Below are 17,451 nucleotides of genomic sequence, written 5' to 3'. Positions count from 1 at the left end.
AAGAGGAAGAGAAGCAGGAAGATCTTACATACTGAAAACTTAGTATATTGCCACTGATACTTAGTGTTTTTATTTTAAATTAGTTTTATAAATAGGCTGAGATCCCCCTCTAGTCTGGCAGCACAAAATATTAAGCATTTTAAACAGTTGCAGAGCCTTTGCTAAAATGACACCACATAATTGTCACAGGACTGACCTTAGGGCTCCATACCAAAACACTAACCCTTAATGATATCTTTGTATCATCTGCATCTAGTATGTAAAAGAGTCCTAAATGTTTGTTCCATGGTCTCCAGCAGAAGTTATGTTCCACATTACATGAAAATCCTTTGTCTGATAACATGATAGGAATCATGCTTTCAAGGACTTATAAAAAGCACAATGTGTACCTTTTGGAAACTGGAAAAGTCAGTAATTTTGCAAAAGTCATGTGATCTGCCTTTTCTCTCAGCAGCAAAACCCATACCGGTTTAGAGCTCCTCATGATTTGATTTCCAATGCAAGATATCTTCAGCATTTTGATCTGAAATGGCATTCTCAAAGAAAGTCAAGAGCAAGCTGAAGAGTTGCTCCAGTGCAATGATTTCCAGGATTCTGTATGGTCACTATTTCCAGGTACCTCTGGTTTAAAAATAAGTTGAATGGGTTATTTGAGGATAAGAGTTTGACAGCGTTTCTGGAAAGCAGTGTTTTTAACATCTAGTTACATAAACTGCCTAATGTGAAATTATTCTAATAAAGTTTTCCTGAGGGTGGCAGTTCAGTTTAGTTCTGCCACTCTGAGTACAGCTTTAGCCACAAATGCACTGCAGTGTGTATTTAAGCAGCCAAAGCCAGTCTGATGGCACAAGTTTTGAATAATACACCAGAAGCAGCATTATCTTCTGGTGTAGCCTAGATGTCATTGCAGATTATGCTTATCTGTGCCAGAGCACCTGAGTGACTCAAATATCAGCCTGGTAACCTAGAGAGGGAGTCGTTCGACCTACAAATGCTCTCCTGAGTCTTGTCAGATCAGATTCAGATCAAAACTCCTTTCAGAGAAATGCTTAGAGTCAGACCTGAGCATTTTCTAGTACAGCATTTTCACAAATATAGCAGCATTGTATTCATGACCTTGTTCCTTTTTGGAGCTTCTTCTTGCACAACCACTGAAAGCTGTGACACTAAGGGTTTTTGCTTCCACCTTGCCATGCTTAAAGCTCTTCTCCAGAGAGGATAATGGTATGTACCATGCAATTGTATATGCATACTATGCATACTTATTGGTACAATATGTACTCAAAACCTGACTATTTTTTCCCAGTGGGGAAACAAGCAGTAAAATGGCAATTATGTTTGAATAAGAATATAGTGATCTGCATTTCCTGGTCTTTTCTAAGTCTGCTAAATGGCACAGAAGATCATGTTAGTAAAATTGATAGTCTGTATCTTCCAGAATTAGGTATTTTGCAAAGTTTTGGTAATAAAAGACATATTACTGCCAGGTCTTTACTAGTCAGGAGGCCTTGGTCCCTCTGCAGCTGATGTTCTAAAAAGCTTCCTTTATAAAATCCTATTTTGGAGCACATACGTTTTTCTTGGAAATCTGCTTTCAGTTTTCTTAGGGGAAAAAAAGAAAGTTAAGTTGTTCAAGACACCACTATTCATCAGGACTTCAGCACCATGAAGCAGTTCACACAGACGTCAAGATACACACATGGAAATAACTGTGTTGCAGGTAACTTCAGTGGCACAGGAATATTTAAATCCAAGTATGTGACATCTGTAAGGTACTCTGGTAGCTCCAAGTCCACAGGCACCAAAGGTTTCACTGGAAAACTTTGCTGGGAACCTAAAATCATGCAAACCTTCCCATACCCTGAGGCATTGCCACCTTGTCTCCACTAAACACCAATGTGCCTGTGTCAGACGTGACCACAGGGAATCAAGACACACACATGCCTAAAGTCAATCAAGGATGTGTGTTGGGAAGCAGGGACACTGAATAGTCCTTAGCTTTATACAAAAATATCTGTAATTTTCTCCTTAAGCACCCACTCAGACATCTTCCATTATCCTGACATATTGGTTCTGACCTGAAGGGGGTGGAGGCATCAGCAGCAAGTGGGTGCAGGTTGCTGCCAGCCCCCTGCATGGCACATGGTGTGCCAAAAAACGTCAGCAGGCAGAGAGAAATTGCTGTGTGAAAAGTTGTGCCTCAGGCTCCTTGGGAAGCTGGTCTGTGCTTCTGTGTCAAGCAACACTGAGGTGAAACAGTTCGCTCAGTGCCAAGAGCGGGATTCCCTAACCTGTGTCTTTGTGTCTGGAAAACAAGGCCTCTCTGTGTGCTTACATTTGCATTGTGTTCCACTCGAGCATGTCCAGCCAGCTGGCCCCATAGCAGGGAGCTGCTGTAGTGGGACTTGTCAGAGTTGTTTTCTTCTCTATGAACACTTTTGACAGTTTGTAAAGTCACAGAATGTTTCAAGTTGGAAAGCACCCATACGCTTGTAGCACACATCGCTTGGTTCTCTCTCAGACACCTTGCGTAGTGAGAAAAAGAGCTCCCAATCATGCTTGGGACCCCATTCATAGATGTATGTTGGAATGCTGGGGGACACAAGACAGATGACGGACTTTGGACCTGGTTAACATAAGAGATTTGATAACAGGATGCCTTGGCAAAAGCAAATGGAACTTTGAAAATTAGACCTAGATTGCAAGAAGATTAAATCAAATGGGTTTACCAAAAAAAGAAAATCCCATTAAACTCTGCAAGCAAGAGATGTTGTTATATGCATAACTTCGTGTATGTGATTTCAACCTAATCATTGTTGTACATGTTACTAGTCTCCCTAAAATAGTATATAAGCATTTGTATCCCACAATAATAAATAAATAAAATAATAAATAAAATAATAAATTAATAAATAAAATAATAAATAAAATCGGGTTCTGATCACTGAGTCAGTCTCCCTGTCTCTCTCCATCATCAACACATGTGCACCCTAGTATGGATCTTGAAATCTTTTTTGAGATTGCTGAACAATCTTGTCTTAAAAGTATAACAGTATGTGGCCCAGAGAATGAAGGGTTAAAACATGGCAATACCACAGTCCCACTGCCTTTGCTAAGTTTGGGCCTGTACACAACGTGCTTCCCCTACATTTTGAAAGCAGCCAAAGACAGCAGGATTTGCATTTGGATGTTGAAGTCAAACCTTCCTCTCTGCGGTCTGCAGCCCGAGTGCCAGCAGGATGTTGTGGTGGGTGACAGCCAGGGGTGAAACCCTTCTGCAGAAAAGAAAACAAAACCAGTTTGTGTCAGCAGAAGCAAGACGGAGTAAATGGGATAAACACAGCAAACTAAATGATACTGCAAATTTTTGCTTTATGGCAATCCAGACTACTCGTGATCATGCAAGCACATATTTTAAATTGTTATGTTTTGAACAAAAAAAGAAACATCACTAAAACTGTCTAGACAACTCCTGACTTGAGCTGTTCCTTGCAAGTTGAATGTGTAGCTGTCAAGTCTCATGACAGTCTCCTTTAAATTTAAGAAACCAAACTAATCATCTTTGCATTGTTAGTTACAGACAATGGCAATAATCTTGGCCAGTTAATGATGTCTTTAGGGTAAAATGCAGACAGTTGGCATTTTATCAATTTATAATTATTTTTTAAATGGCAGCGCCATCCCTTCTCTACCCCTCTGCCTCTCCCACACACACGCAGCATTTTATGAGTCAGGCTGCAAGAATATCAAGAGGCTGATGCAAAAATTAGATTTTGGAAAGTTCTGTTTCAAAGAATGCATGAGGTGCTTTTTCTTTGCCTTCCTTACTTTTCTGGTCATATTTCCAAGCTGCTGTCTGCAGTACAAGAGTAATGTTTTCATTAAATCTGAAATCTTGAGGGTATTGTATGGCTAAGGTGAGGCCACAAAAGAAATAAATTTTCTTTGCATCAAATTTCTAAGAATGCTTCTGTATCTTATAAAATATTTTTGCAGACATCTAGAAGTCAGTGGGGCAGTTCACATGAGATCAAACCACGTATTAGGCTGTGGCTATAGAAGAAAAGAAGTAATCAGTGTGAAAATCACGAGTTTTATTACTGCACTCCTATCTAAGCACATTCCCTTCCCCAGCACAGGTAGTGTGTGAGCCACCCATGTGTTACATCACGATCCTGTGGCTTCACAACCACAGTGGTTGGGGCTACCATACCACTAAACCAGATGGTACCAAGGTCACAGCTTGGACATAAAATCACACTCTAGACACATCTGTCTCGTGAGAATAGTTTATATTACCAGCTTAACCCATTACCATTAGCATTTAAAAAATCTACCTGGCATGAGCTGTGTTTCAGGTTCAAAGGTTCACTGGGGCGGTTCAGCTGTGAAGGCTGCTGGGTGATCTGGTCACCTGGCTGCTGGAAGGCAGCAAGCCTGGGGGAGAAGCCCGGGCTGAAACTTCTGAGAAAGTCTGAGGTTCTAGTGGGTGCTCTGCCCAGTCTTGCCCATGGTTATGAGAACAGGCTCTCTCCAGAGACACTGTTGTCTCTACCATGGATACAGCCATGTAGCTCCTCCTCACCTGGAGATCCAAAGCCTGAGGGGTGAGCATGGTACTTCCACCTCCCAACCCTGAGGTGTGCTCAGGATGACAGGTTTTGGGGTGACTATCCAATAGAGTGACTATCTCTGCCCTTGTTGAAGAAGGTAAAATGTGAGTTTGTGCCTCTATAACACCATCAGTCCATTTTACAGGTACCTATTCTCTTTTGTTTTAGTTTGTATCTCTAGGGTATGCCCAAGCAACATAACCGTACCTGTTATACTACAAAATATCTCCAGCTTTGCATAATGGGTAGACAAAGCAACCTTTTGAATTCTTAGGCCATAAATCCCAGATGTTCTCATTAAGGCATCTGATCACAGGTCCTATCCCTATGGCTTTTCTGGTGGCACCAGGACATTTTGGTGGAAAATCTCCAGAGTAAGCATTGTTCCTTTGAATTTGTCCAATTACACACCACAAATCCTCTCCTGACTGGAGACATCTGTTTTACAGATGTAATGGTGCAAATGACAGTATCATCTAGACTTTCATTTAGTTGCTTTCCAAATATTTTCCTTTTCAGACTTTTTTCCACTATTAGAGAAAAAAGAATTTTAAGGTAAGACACTATTTTGCACTGGGTTGGTGGTAAGGTGTGAGAGAGAGATGGAGAGAAATACAGCGCAGGGCTCTTTCTGGATTTCAGAAAGAATGGCTGACAACAAGTAGATTCATAAAATAGCCATTTGAATAAGAGAATAAAGAGATAAACATAGTAAGTAATTCTTAAGTCCCCACAGCATTAGACAGGCCCCATATGTGCTTTCTCAGAGCAGAACCTTCTAAGGAAAGGTTCTTCCTTTATGGTCCTTTGACCTAGTAAATAATTTCCGTATAAAAAACGCAACTCTTTTCCTGAAGGATGATTTCATGAGAGCTTCTCACAGCACTTTCAGATGAGGCCAAGGCCAAATGGGATGGTGTAATTGCTGGTACCTGGTACCAAGAGCAAGCTGCCCACAGGCTCCTCTACATAATGGAGTGGCCAAGTCTGTCCCATCGTTGAGGGGTCAATCTGTGCAGCACAGCTGAGGCTGAAGGCCATGCTGGATGTGCAACATGGCACAGCACAGGCCTGGGACTGCTCAGGTTTGTTGTGGAGGGTGATTGATTCCTTGATGTAGTGTCCTCCTGGTCAGGATCACTACATAGATGAATTTTTGTAGATTCCTTCTAACACTCCTCCTTGTCTCACTTCTGAAATGGAGTCATTTAATGTACCAGTGAAAATGGGAAGAAAAATTGGGGGAGTATATTCTGATGCTGTTTTCAAGTAGAGTAACTGGTCTTCATGAGAGCTTGAGTGTTTCATGTGTTGGAGCGGACACTAAAAATTGTCCCAATGGGAATTTGCCAAATACACATTTTCTATAATGTAAGAACTGCATTGTATCACATAGAGTTAGGATATTAAAATGTACCTAATGCTGCTTGTTGTCATGTGCTGTTTCTGGGCCTTCCTCTTGAAAAATTTTGGTCTTTTCTGATTTCCAGAGCTGCTAGGTACTCTAATGTTGGCCCATTTTATACAGATCCAGACACTCCTTCTCCACCCTGTCATGTCTAAATGATCAATTCACCACCCATGGACCAGACTGAGGTAGCTGTGGTTACTGTCAGGGAGGAAGTGTGCAGCAGTGGCAGGGTTTCATTTTGTAATATTCACTTGCTTTATTCTAAAAGACATGCTCTCTCCTTTAGTCTCCTGCCTTTGTTTTTCACAGAAATTTCATTTCCTACATGGTGGAACAAGTGAAGCAAGGAGCCTCATTAATTCCCAAATGGGTTATCTTACATTGTACATACACTAGGATCCAAATTAAGGCTCTATGGGAGATGTCTTTTATAATTCGAGAGTGTTTAACATCATTCTAAAGCATATAATGTAAGTGCTGTGTGATGAATCTGTATACTCATTGATAAGTATTATCTCCACGTTGATAAGCATTTCTACATACAAATCCTTCACGAGGAAGGTGGAAAGCAGGGTCTCACTCTGGATCGGTGTGAGTTGTTGGTAGCACAATCTGTTCCACCCCCTCACAAAGGCTTGTGCTCCAGTATTTTGGCAGGATACTGATGGGGCAAATACAGACGGCCAAAGGACTGCAGCAACCTGAAAAATGCTTGTCATCCAAGCTGGAATGGAGCTCTTTGGAAGCAAGGCAGCGCCCACGTCACCACTCCTTGCTCCAGACTTGCAAAGGCCTGCCACGAGGCAGAGGTGGCAACTGAGCTCCTCCAGAAAAGGTCAGATATCTTTTGCAATAGCAAAAACTAATCAAGCTAAATATGTAACTCCTCACAACCTGCACGTACAAGTTCAGTTTGCTCTCTCATGTCACTGTTATTGTTAAACAAAGTCATGGTAAAAGGCAGGGAAACTTCTCCCGAAGAATGATTTTGGTGTGCTTATAATTTGGTAAACTTATAAATGTGGTTTATTCCTTCTATTCTGTGGATACACAATGGCTTTTAGAAGCAAGTGTAATCTTCAAACACACCCTGTCTGATCCCATGTCACTAATGACATCTTACTGAGCATCACCAATCAACTGTTTGTTCTAAATCCTTTTTTAGAGATTGCCTTTCTTAGCATTTCATATTAGCACAGTACAAGATCTCAGAGAGTGCAAGACTTTTATAAATAATGCGTAAACTGGATGTAAGATGTGCTTTCCCTCTAGTCCTCAAGACTGCCTATGAGCAAGGTCAGAGAATGAGATGCTAAAAATTAGTTTTCCTACACTCTGGGTGATGTTGCTTTTAGGAATGTGCTCCCACTTTTTTCCACTTCCGTTTTATGTAACTTACACAATTTTGTAAGTGTCCTTCATATTTTCCATATTTTTTTCTGCTTATTACAGCAGGGCAGTCTTGTGGAAGCAAGAATATTGTCTCTGCAGCTTCTTTCCCCTTGCAGAACAAAGCACTCCTCCATTGTGGCTTTGCATTTCCCACAGATGGCAAAATTATGTACAATATTACTAGATCAGAAAAGGTGTTTGAGCTCAGTTTGCACAACAGCAGGTGATTACATCAAGTGGAAACTGCTGTATGATCAAACCCAGTATTTCTAAACATATGCTGAGCTAGAAAGGGTAAGTTTTATTGGAAGTTTTCCAGTAGAAAATATTTGATTTTGCAGCTTGTATTTTGATGTTTATTGAAAATGTCTCAATCAGAGTTGTAAGATTGGGCTCAATATATTCAAAGTGGTTTGAATCTTTCAAGATCACATCTTTTTAGCATTTCCAAACCCAATGTCTTCAAATCATCACATTCCACCACAGCTGAAGTGATTTATATGACTCAGCAGTGCTGCAAACTGCAGTCTTCTATCCTGGAACTCTCTCCACAAAGTATTAATGTTCCCCAAAGATTTCAAATCACTTCACACACCATAAAAAGGGCTAGGTGATTAACACTCTTAAAAACTCCTTATGCTTGGCAGAGATTTACATTTATACCCTAGGCATGTAGAAACCAGGTTGATACTAACCAAAAGATGTATTATTTCGTACCTTTGAATATAAAAGGTATTTCCTAAGCTTTTTTGCTCTGCTAGTCAGCTAAAGGTGTCAGAGTCTGTAAAATTACACTCTGCCTCTCAGTTTCAGCAAGTTCTCATAAAAAAAGCCGAGAAAACTGGTGGGTTTTTTTTGGCATAAAATGCAAACTCTGCCACTATTAAATTATATTTCCCTAGGCTAAATACTGTTTATCACTACCCTTTCTTCTCTCCTTTTTCTTCTCCAAGAGCTGTAGAGAATCTCCTCTTCACCATGGGATATTGTTTATATAGACAAGGGGGTGGCTCTGGCACCATAAAAAGCAGATCCAAAGCTGCATTCAAGGATTAGAGCAAATCCACTGGATTTCTCCCTCCTCCTCCCTTTCTTTGGCCTGGTAAAATGAGGGGACACAGAGTAAGTGCATGTGAGATGAGATCAGCGGGTGTTGATGTGTTGGCTAGAAGCAGATGGACCTTCCAGATTTGTTGCCAATGGATACAAAAGTATTTGCACAGATGGAGTAAGAACAGACCACTGTGGCAATTTCCTTCTCCTCTTTTTGTTGGGGTTTTATTATTTCCTTTTTTTTTTTTTTTTTTTTTTTTTTTTTTTTTTTTTGGTTTGGTTTGGTTTGGTTTGGTTTTTAAATGCAGAACAAGTTATCCTTTCACTTTCTGGAAGGAAAGGGCAGACCTTATTCCCTTCCCTAACCAGCTCTGAGCACAAACAAAATCTGTCCCCTCTATCCTTGTGCACATAATTTCAACCCTCATTTGCCCTGGTTCTGTCTTGGAGATGAACTCCTCCAGTTGGTTCAAATTATTTTCTCTTCCTTATATTCCTTTTGCTCTACCACATTTTTGGTGTTAGCTTTTGCTATCAGCCCTCCTGAATGGAAGTGCCAAAATCTGTGAGTTTGCCTTATCTCATCAGACTGGAGCTAAATTCAGTTGCCAGCACATTGCTGCCTCTATGGTCAGTCCCATCCAAGGCTATAATGAAGGGCAGTATCAGGCACCTACAATACTCGTGGTGCAAAGTGCAAAGCCTCTTGATGAAAGGATTCCTTCCTGAGTATGTGGCATGGGGATTTCAGGCTACCAACAACCCTGAGAGCAAACAAGCTGAGCCACATAGTTCTCTTGTAGCACAGAGAATCACTGATGTGTTAGTAGGGAAAATCAAATGTCAGCTCCTCCAGAGCACTAGGTTTGTCCAAGCATCTTATTTTCTTTGCTAAGTTTGAAGGTTTATTTATTTATTTATTTATTTATTTATTATATTGCCTTTCTTTGTCCTGTAGGGAGATGAAAAGTCTGCAAACTGAACCATATCTGCATGTGTATACCAAGACAGGCAATCTCATGATCCTACAAACAGAGAGTCTGTAGGATGAACTGAGCTATAAAAACAGGAGCAAGAAGTCTGTGTTGGCCTGCCTTTGAAAAAAATAGTCAGCTATGGGATCTGTGAAAATCTCACTGTGATGCCTCTGAGATTAAGCAAAGTCCAGGCGGTTGGTTTTATTTTTTAATGCAAAGCTTTTAATCTTCAACTGTGTTTTGGATGCACACACAGGAAATTTGGAAAATTAGATGGAAATGAAAGATTAGCTGGTCTTCAAAGCCTGTCACTGTTATTTTTTGTGCCTGCTATTTTGCCACTGTAGAAGCAACCAGCACCCCCTAGAAGTACTGCATGGGGCTCCTCATTTCCTCTCAGCAAAGAGCAGGTTACAAGTATCCAAAAGTTAGGAAGTGTAATCTGTTCCTCCCAGCGAGGGTCTAAGGGATACTATAACAGGTGGGCTGCCACTTTCCCCTGTTCCAGGGGAGCTAGCTTGGGTTTAACTCTGATGGAGATCAGTTGTTTTGCCTGAGGGAAGCAGGATGAGAGCTAGTGCACTGGAGAGTTTGGATAGCTATTTCCTGGTCCTGGCACCAGCCCCAGCTCTTTCTGTGACAGCTTGATGACTCGTTTTTCCTATATGCAAGATGAATGTTTCAGTATTTACTTATTTGGCAAAGAGAAATGATGATTAATTTGTCTTGGTTTTTGCAGTCTGATGTACAGAGTGTGGTTAGCTGCAATGTGTGCACACATCACACCCAGCAGCATGAGCATGAACCTCAGCAGGAGCAGCTGCTTTCAACTCCTCCTCAGCCATGGAGGGAGGTGCCTGGACTTTCCCTTCCTTGGTTCCACACAAAGGTGGTTGTTTGTCTTTTATCTGAAGGTTTAGTGGAGGTATGGGTGTTTTGAAATCCCGTGGTTAGCCATTTCCCAACTTCTAGGCTGGCCCTATGTGTGGTGATGAAGATCCAGCGAATGTCATCTGGCAGTCTTAAGGGGCCAATTGTATTACAGATCATCCTCATCCTTCTGTCAGGGCAATATTTCCCATGAAGACAAATTTCAATCTAATTGTAACAATATTCTTCTAGTACAATGAGAAATGATACAAGAAGTTTGTGATGACAACAATATAAATCAGCACAGCAGTCAGTGGGAACACCCCACCGGCCATTCATCCGTACACTTCCATGAACTAGTGTTCATTCTGTGAATTCATTATTTTTCCCTGCTTTACTGCAAAGGATTTATAGGTCTGGACATTAAATCTACCTGATTTCTGTAACAGAGTAGTAAACAACACTGTAATCTAAATTTAAACTGAATACCTGAGAGACCTACTCTTTCAGATTGGAGATAAGGGAATTTAGGAAAAAAAAAAAAAAAAAGCTCAGCTCTTCCAAGACTCTTCATCTCTTCTCAGCGTTTCCAAAGACTAAATATCACCTTCACATTTTCCGCCCTTTTCTTCATGTGCCTGGAGCTTTACTCCATAAATTTCATATGGATCCACTAGAATTGCTTGAGCTTGTGGTTCCAATACCAGCTTTTCCCTTCTGTAATGCAGAGGCCTATATTGCAGAAGAGAAACAAGAAGCCCAAATGATCTGTTCCAGAGCCCTCAGTCTTACTCAGAGATATCAAGGGATGATGGCAAATTAGAGAATAAAAAAAGACATCTCAATTTTTTTCTAAGGTCTACTTTCTGGTTGCTAGCAGATTTTTTTTCTGCTGGAAATTACGTATATACTACAATTTCATTATTATTATTTACAGTGATTTCATGCATGTTCCCTGGTGTGAAATTCTGTGATATCCAACACACTTTTCTTTTGGAAGTTGAAAAAGACTTCTTACAGAAAGAGAGACCTTTCAGCTTGTGACAGGAACAGCGATGGCTGTGCCAAGTGGAGATGCTGATGACATTTGTGTACCACCTTTTTGTTATTTATGACTTTTACCCATCCTCATCCTGCCCAAGTCATCCCAAATACTTCTTGTGGCAGAAGGTACTGAATTGTTTCCTAATGGTGTCTGCTCCTGAAAAATCACAAAACGCAGATGTTCAAAGCAGCAGCCAGGCCCAGAGTAATGAACATCCTCCTATTAAGGGTATGTTTCTGTGGCAAAGCAAGTACATTGGGCGTCCTCCCATCTTCTCCTTTTTGAGTTTTCAGGTTGTCATGCAGGGTTTTTTTCAACTTTTCACCAAAATTATCTGCAGTGGCCTCTTTCAGCTTAATGCTGTGCCCAGCAGCAGGGATTTTGAGAGGGGCCTCAGTTTGCAACACCCACTGCCTGGATTGCGTCTCCATGCAAACAGCCCAGGGGCACCCGGGAGGGAGCGGGACAAGCCAAACATAAGCTACAGTGTGAATAAGCACAGGGAAGATGGTGCTGGGAAAGTCTCCTGGGATCTTGTTGTTCCAAGTGGCCATGCCAGACCCCCTTCTGAGAAGCTGTCTCCAGCTTGCTGGTTTTGCCTTGTTCAAGGAAGTAAAGTTTTGTACGTTGTTTGTAAACAAGCGGAGCTGTGTCAAAACCACCCCCTTCTCCTATCATTACTCTTACCAGAAAATTACTACAGAACCTTGGATTTTGGCTAGGCATGGAGGTAAAAACACAAGAAGAAGATAAATACTAATTTAAATACACAAGGCTTGCTTGGTTCTCTTCAGGCGTCCTGCAAAACTAATTTTCTTTTCCTCCTTACCCACTGCCTGAGGCACCCACTGTCTATAATTCAGGATTCACTTGGGAATGTAATTTGTCTTGGATGCCATCCTTCCTTGTTATTTCTGATTATTTTTTTTCCCCTGGAACTTGCCATTTGTGGGAAATACTAATGATTTCTGAGTTTGATATAATTTGGGCCAAAGCTGAAAAAGAAAAAGAAAAAAAAGGTCCTTGAACTGGGAATATGGCCTTTTCAGAGAGCTTCATTTTGCTAGAACACTCCTGAATTACTGTATACATTTTTGTGTAATTTCAGGATAGCATTCTGAGAAGTTCCTCTCTAAATGCATGATGCCATTGATTTTTCAGTGTAAGGCTTGATTTTAGCCATGGATTTCAAGGAATTTTACAAAGAACATCCATATAATGACCCTCATTCTAAGGAATGTGAGATTTTAAACTCATGAGAGAGGATGATTTGCTCAACATCATACCATACATGTGTGGAATTGTTGGGAAGAGAAGGCAGACTTCCTGTAATTCACAGAACATATGCAGCAGACCCCATCCCTGTATCTCAGCATGAACTGATGGTTTAATTGGCTATGTACACAATTTTGAGTCACTAATACAGAGTCTATTGGAATGAAAGCTATTTTTGAATGACCTCTCTCAAAGCTTGCAGTTCCATTTATTCATTAATTTTAGTTCTGTTTAGATGTTTAGATGTTTACAGCATCCCATTTGTCTTGTTCTGTTGGCCTGTAAAAGAACAAAATGTACTATTTATCAGACCTCAGTCTATATAAAGAATGACACCCTATTGGCATATAAAACTGGAAAAATATGAAATAATTAAGCTGCCTTTGGCATCTACCAATTCAAGTTGGATTAGTAGAAAGAGAAAGGTCAAAGTACTGGCAAATTCCCTCTCTCATCTGGAGGCAAGTGAGCAGAAATCTCAAAGGCAGAAAGTACATTCTTCAATGTGGGATTTTGACTGATAATATAACAGACTGAGCAGAGAATGTGGGGGAGGAAAATCCAATTGATTTAAGTAAAATGTAACAGACACAGCTATGAGTAGGTTTTGTCTCTATTTAATAATAATGAAAAAAGGTTTTAAAGTAAAGCAATTAATTGAAAATTATTAATTTAAAGGTAATTAGTTGGAAGACATCTGTGAATGACATCATCAAGCTAATAAAATGTTTCTGAGTTTATTTTCTCTTTTTTTTTACATTGCTTTCATACAGCTGCAAATTATATCTCTTCCTTTGCTACAACACATCTTGTTCAAAGCCATTTTTAAAAACCTCACAGTTAATGTTTTGGTGAACAGTAGGACTTGAAACCAGAACCAGAATTTCCCTGAAAACCCAGATGGTCTTTTTCACTTTTTAAATGGGAAATGATGCATTTCATGCTTCTGAAAGCAAATGACTAGGACCTGGATCCTCAGTTCAGGCTGCAGAGGCCTCACGACATTTAGTATGCAATTTTTCTCTTCTTTCCTATGCCATCAGTTCATTATGAACATCTCCTCTCCCTCTCCTCTCCTCTCCACTCCTCGCCTCTCCTCTCCTCTCCACTCCTCGCCTCTCCTCTCCTCTCCACTCCTCGCCTCTCCTCTCCTCTCCACTCCTCGCCTCTCCTCTCCTCTCCACTCCTCGCCTCTCCTCTCCTCTCCACTCCTCGCCTCTCCTCTCCTCTCCACTCCTCGCCTCTCCTCTCCTCTCCTCTCCTCTTTTATCCATGTAGTACAAACCCAGAATCAGCATTGTCCTGAGCCCTCTAAGCTGCCGGGTGCAGACTAGTTCCTGTGGTCACAAGCAGACCCAATGGAATGGGCTCCCTGCTGGCTCCAGGATCTTTGTAGGGCTGAAATATATACTGTGGGCTCCTTTTTGGCATCCATACATTTTTTATCAGGCACTGGCTATTGCTGGTGCAGTCAGTCACAATTTGACCTATATGCTGGAACAGATTTGGTGGATGCTGATGGCAGGGGAGTGATTCACTACCTGGCATTATCTGATTGCACCAGTCAGCAACTCCCATGAGTCTGGGGGGAAAAACCCTAAAAGCTCTCACTGAGCTATTTTGTGACAGATTTAAAGCCTGGAACGTGTCTTTCCACAAAATACACTTACCCCTCACTATACTTAGGCATGTTCTCAGAACAATCACTCGGGATTAGCTCTCGAAATAAAATTGAAGTTGCAGCAGCAGGCATACCAGGGCTGTTACCAGCAGGACCCAGACGGGGTGTGTGCTGAGGGTAACAGCTGGTGCACAGAAATGAACAGCCAGCCATTGTCCCTGCACCTGGCCGGTACTGCTCCCACAGCTGGAGACGATAAACAGGGCAGCCACGGAGACGATTGGTGTATTTTTCTGGAGAGATATGAATTAAATGGTAATTGTGGCAGAAGTGTATGATGTGTAGGAATTATGTATAAATGAGATGTGATGAACAAGATCTTCCACTTTCCCCCATCAAAGAAAGCTTTTTAGCTCTCTTGTCTTAAGAACAGAACAGAAAGACCTTGGGGAGAGTGTCCTTTCACAAAATAGAAAAGAGGGAAATCACCAGACCAGGAATGCAAATGAGCTTTCCAGCACTCTGGATAAGACTGTAATCCTCATTATTCCTTGTGGGTGCAGTGGAGATTTGGATTGTTGCTTTTGTTAGCTAAATGCAAACGAGCCATGACTTGTACAGGAGGCCCATCTGTTTATAAGGATGAGGATGGTGGGAGAACGGCAAGTGCTGAGCTCAGCCTGCCCTGCTGCTCGCAGAGGCAGGCATACACAACTGCTACAAACCTTGGTGATGTTTTCAGACGTGGAATGTGGAATAGCTGACTGGTATCATCACAAAGGCCTGGTGACTGGGAAGGGACAGGTAAGCCTGCTGCACTGGCTGCGTTTAGGAGGCTGGAGGAAGAAACCTTGTCCCTGTGCTGCAGCTGCCATGGTCCCATCACCAGGAAATAAGGTCTGGGTCAGTGGGACTGAGTTTCAGCACAAGGAGAACATCATGCTCATGCTTTGCTTTGGAGTTAAGACCTTCTTCACCTTTAATCACAAGTGCTCAAATTCCTTTGATTTCAAGGAACTACATGCAGCATCACTTTCCTGAATTTCACATACAGCCCTGCAGCTTTACAGCATCCCTACCACAGATATCTAAACGAATCTTCCCATTCAATTGAGTAGTAGCAATTAGTAATAGCAGAACCCATCTCCTGAGATCTCATTATAAATCCCCAAACCCGTGCGTTTACACACAATTAGTGATAGCAGGAGAGACTTATCCCCTGCCTGTTGCTCATCCCAGGGATGGCAAATGTTTCCCTACTGGATTTTTGGAAACTCAATTGAGTTTTTCAAAAGTAAACACCACAAAAGTGAAATAAAGACTTTCCCATCCCTTCTCCTTCAACAACTGTTTCTATATCACCTTCTTACTGTTGCAGAGAAAACTTGCCCATGCGTGTCTTGGAGCTTTTGCACAAAATAGCATCCATTATTCAAAGAATGAGTAACAGCTGACACATTATATGCTGTGTTTCCTTTTCCTTTTCTTAAGAAATGGAAGGAAGAGGTGCTAACTAGCAACTTCTTTGTAGTAAACACTCATGGAGATCTGGGAAAATTTCCAGGTTATGAATAATTTTGTGTTTTGCAGCTTCCCAAAAATTGGGTGTTTTTCACAGACACATGATATTCCCACGGAAAATCTGTGCCCTTCCTGTAATCTCAGCAATAACTACATGAAATTGATATATTTTTCTTCAGCTTCATCACCTACCAACTTCTGAACAGCAGCAGTGAAGGTGAGAAATGCCACCAATTTTCCCTCAGTAGTTGCAAAATCTATGAATGTGATTGGGAAGCAAAGCTCCCAAGACTTGAAAAATACTTGGGGCTTCACAAGAGTCTGCATTCAGTCAGTTGTCACAAATTATTTCTGAGCTGAGAAGCTCACATTTTCCCTGACAACCTTCACTGGCCAACTGCAACGAGCCTGTCTGCCACTATTGCACACTAGGGACAGAGAAAGATGCTTCAGGAAACTCAGCTTTTATTGTCTTTAAAGTTGGAAGGCTTCACATAACACTACTTAGGAAAAATGGTAAGTGACTTCTAGGACCAAAACTACTTACTGAGACTGGGTTGAAGAACCAAAGTCACTTCATCTCTTGATTTTGGAGTTTGGGTCAAAGCCATTGAGGAGAGGGGAGCTGCAGCACAGATATGTCCAGGCACTGAGTGAGTGGCTTCATTAACAGGGGATGGGAAGAAATCACCAATGGAGGTGACAGAGTGAGAGGTTGAGGGACTCATTTCTCCTCAGAACAGCTATTTGTGAATGGCAACTAACTAGAGCCCAGATGTGAGTTTTTAGTCATCTCAAGCAGCTGGGTGAGCAGTAATCTTTTATCTGTAAAGGTGACAGTAATAGCTAGCAATAAATCAACCAAAGTACTCCATTTTATCTCCCACAAAGGATGTTTTACTTTTATTTCTTTGTTATGGGTAGTTGTATTTGATCAGCTTGAGCCTGGACGTGAATGAACATTTGTTGTTCAATTCATTGTTTGGAGAACTGCAGAGGTCTGAGTTTGAGTCTTCACTATTTTAATCTAATTATTTCTTTTTAAACTTATCCTTATATAAAAGCACCTACATAGAAAGTTTAGAATACAGATTTTTGCACTGAATATTTCTGAGAGGAAGATTCCAAAATGATTCACAACCTCTTCCCATTAGCTCTCTCTCACACTTTTTGACAGCCATGGAGTGGAATATGTCTCTCTGTCAGCAATTTAAGTAGAATGGCACTATTTTATCTTCTCCCATTTCTTGTTGATTGACCCTGATTTCAAGTGTCTAGTCTTTATCTATTGAGAAAGTCTTGTTTGTTCCTATACCATCATACTGATTAGGTGCAATAATTTATTTCTGTTATTGATGTTTTCAAGCTCATTTTTTAACCTCAAAGGAGATTACACCAAGGATGAAATACCGGCTGATACCTGCAAACCTAAAATATATTGCTTTGGGGAATTTTTCTTCTCAGTAGAAAGCAGACTTTTTACATTTTCTCTGCCTCTTGATTCTTTCTATGTGCAGCTCTTTTGAAGTATACAAATGTGATGCTGTTTACGCTGCTGCAGCTGTGTCTTAAGGTGTCTTCTATGTTCTAAATCAAAATTCAGTGAGATTTAACAATTTGTGAACGGCTGCAAATTAAGTATGCTAAGGTCAGCTTTCTGGGAGTGTTGCTAG

The sequence above is a fragment of the Onychostruthus taczanowskii genome, unplaced genomic scaffold (genome assembly GCF_017590055.1).
Source record: "Onychostruthus taczanowskii isolate IOZ18803 unplaced genomic scaffold, ASM1759005v1 scaffold8, whole genome shotgun sequence".
NCBI lineage: Eukaryota > Metazoa > Chordata > Aves > Passeriformes > Passeridae > Onychostruthus > Onychostruthus taczanowskii.
Note: the sequence above shows the minus strand (reverse complement) of the source record.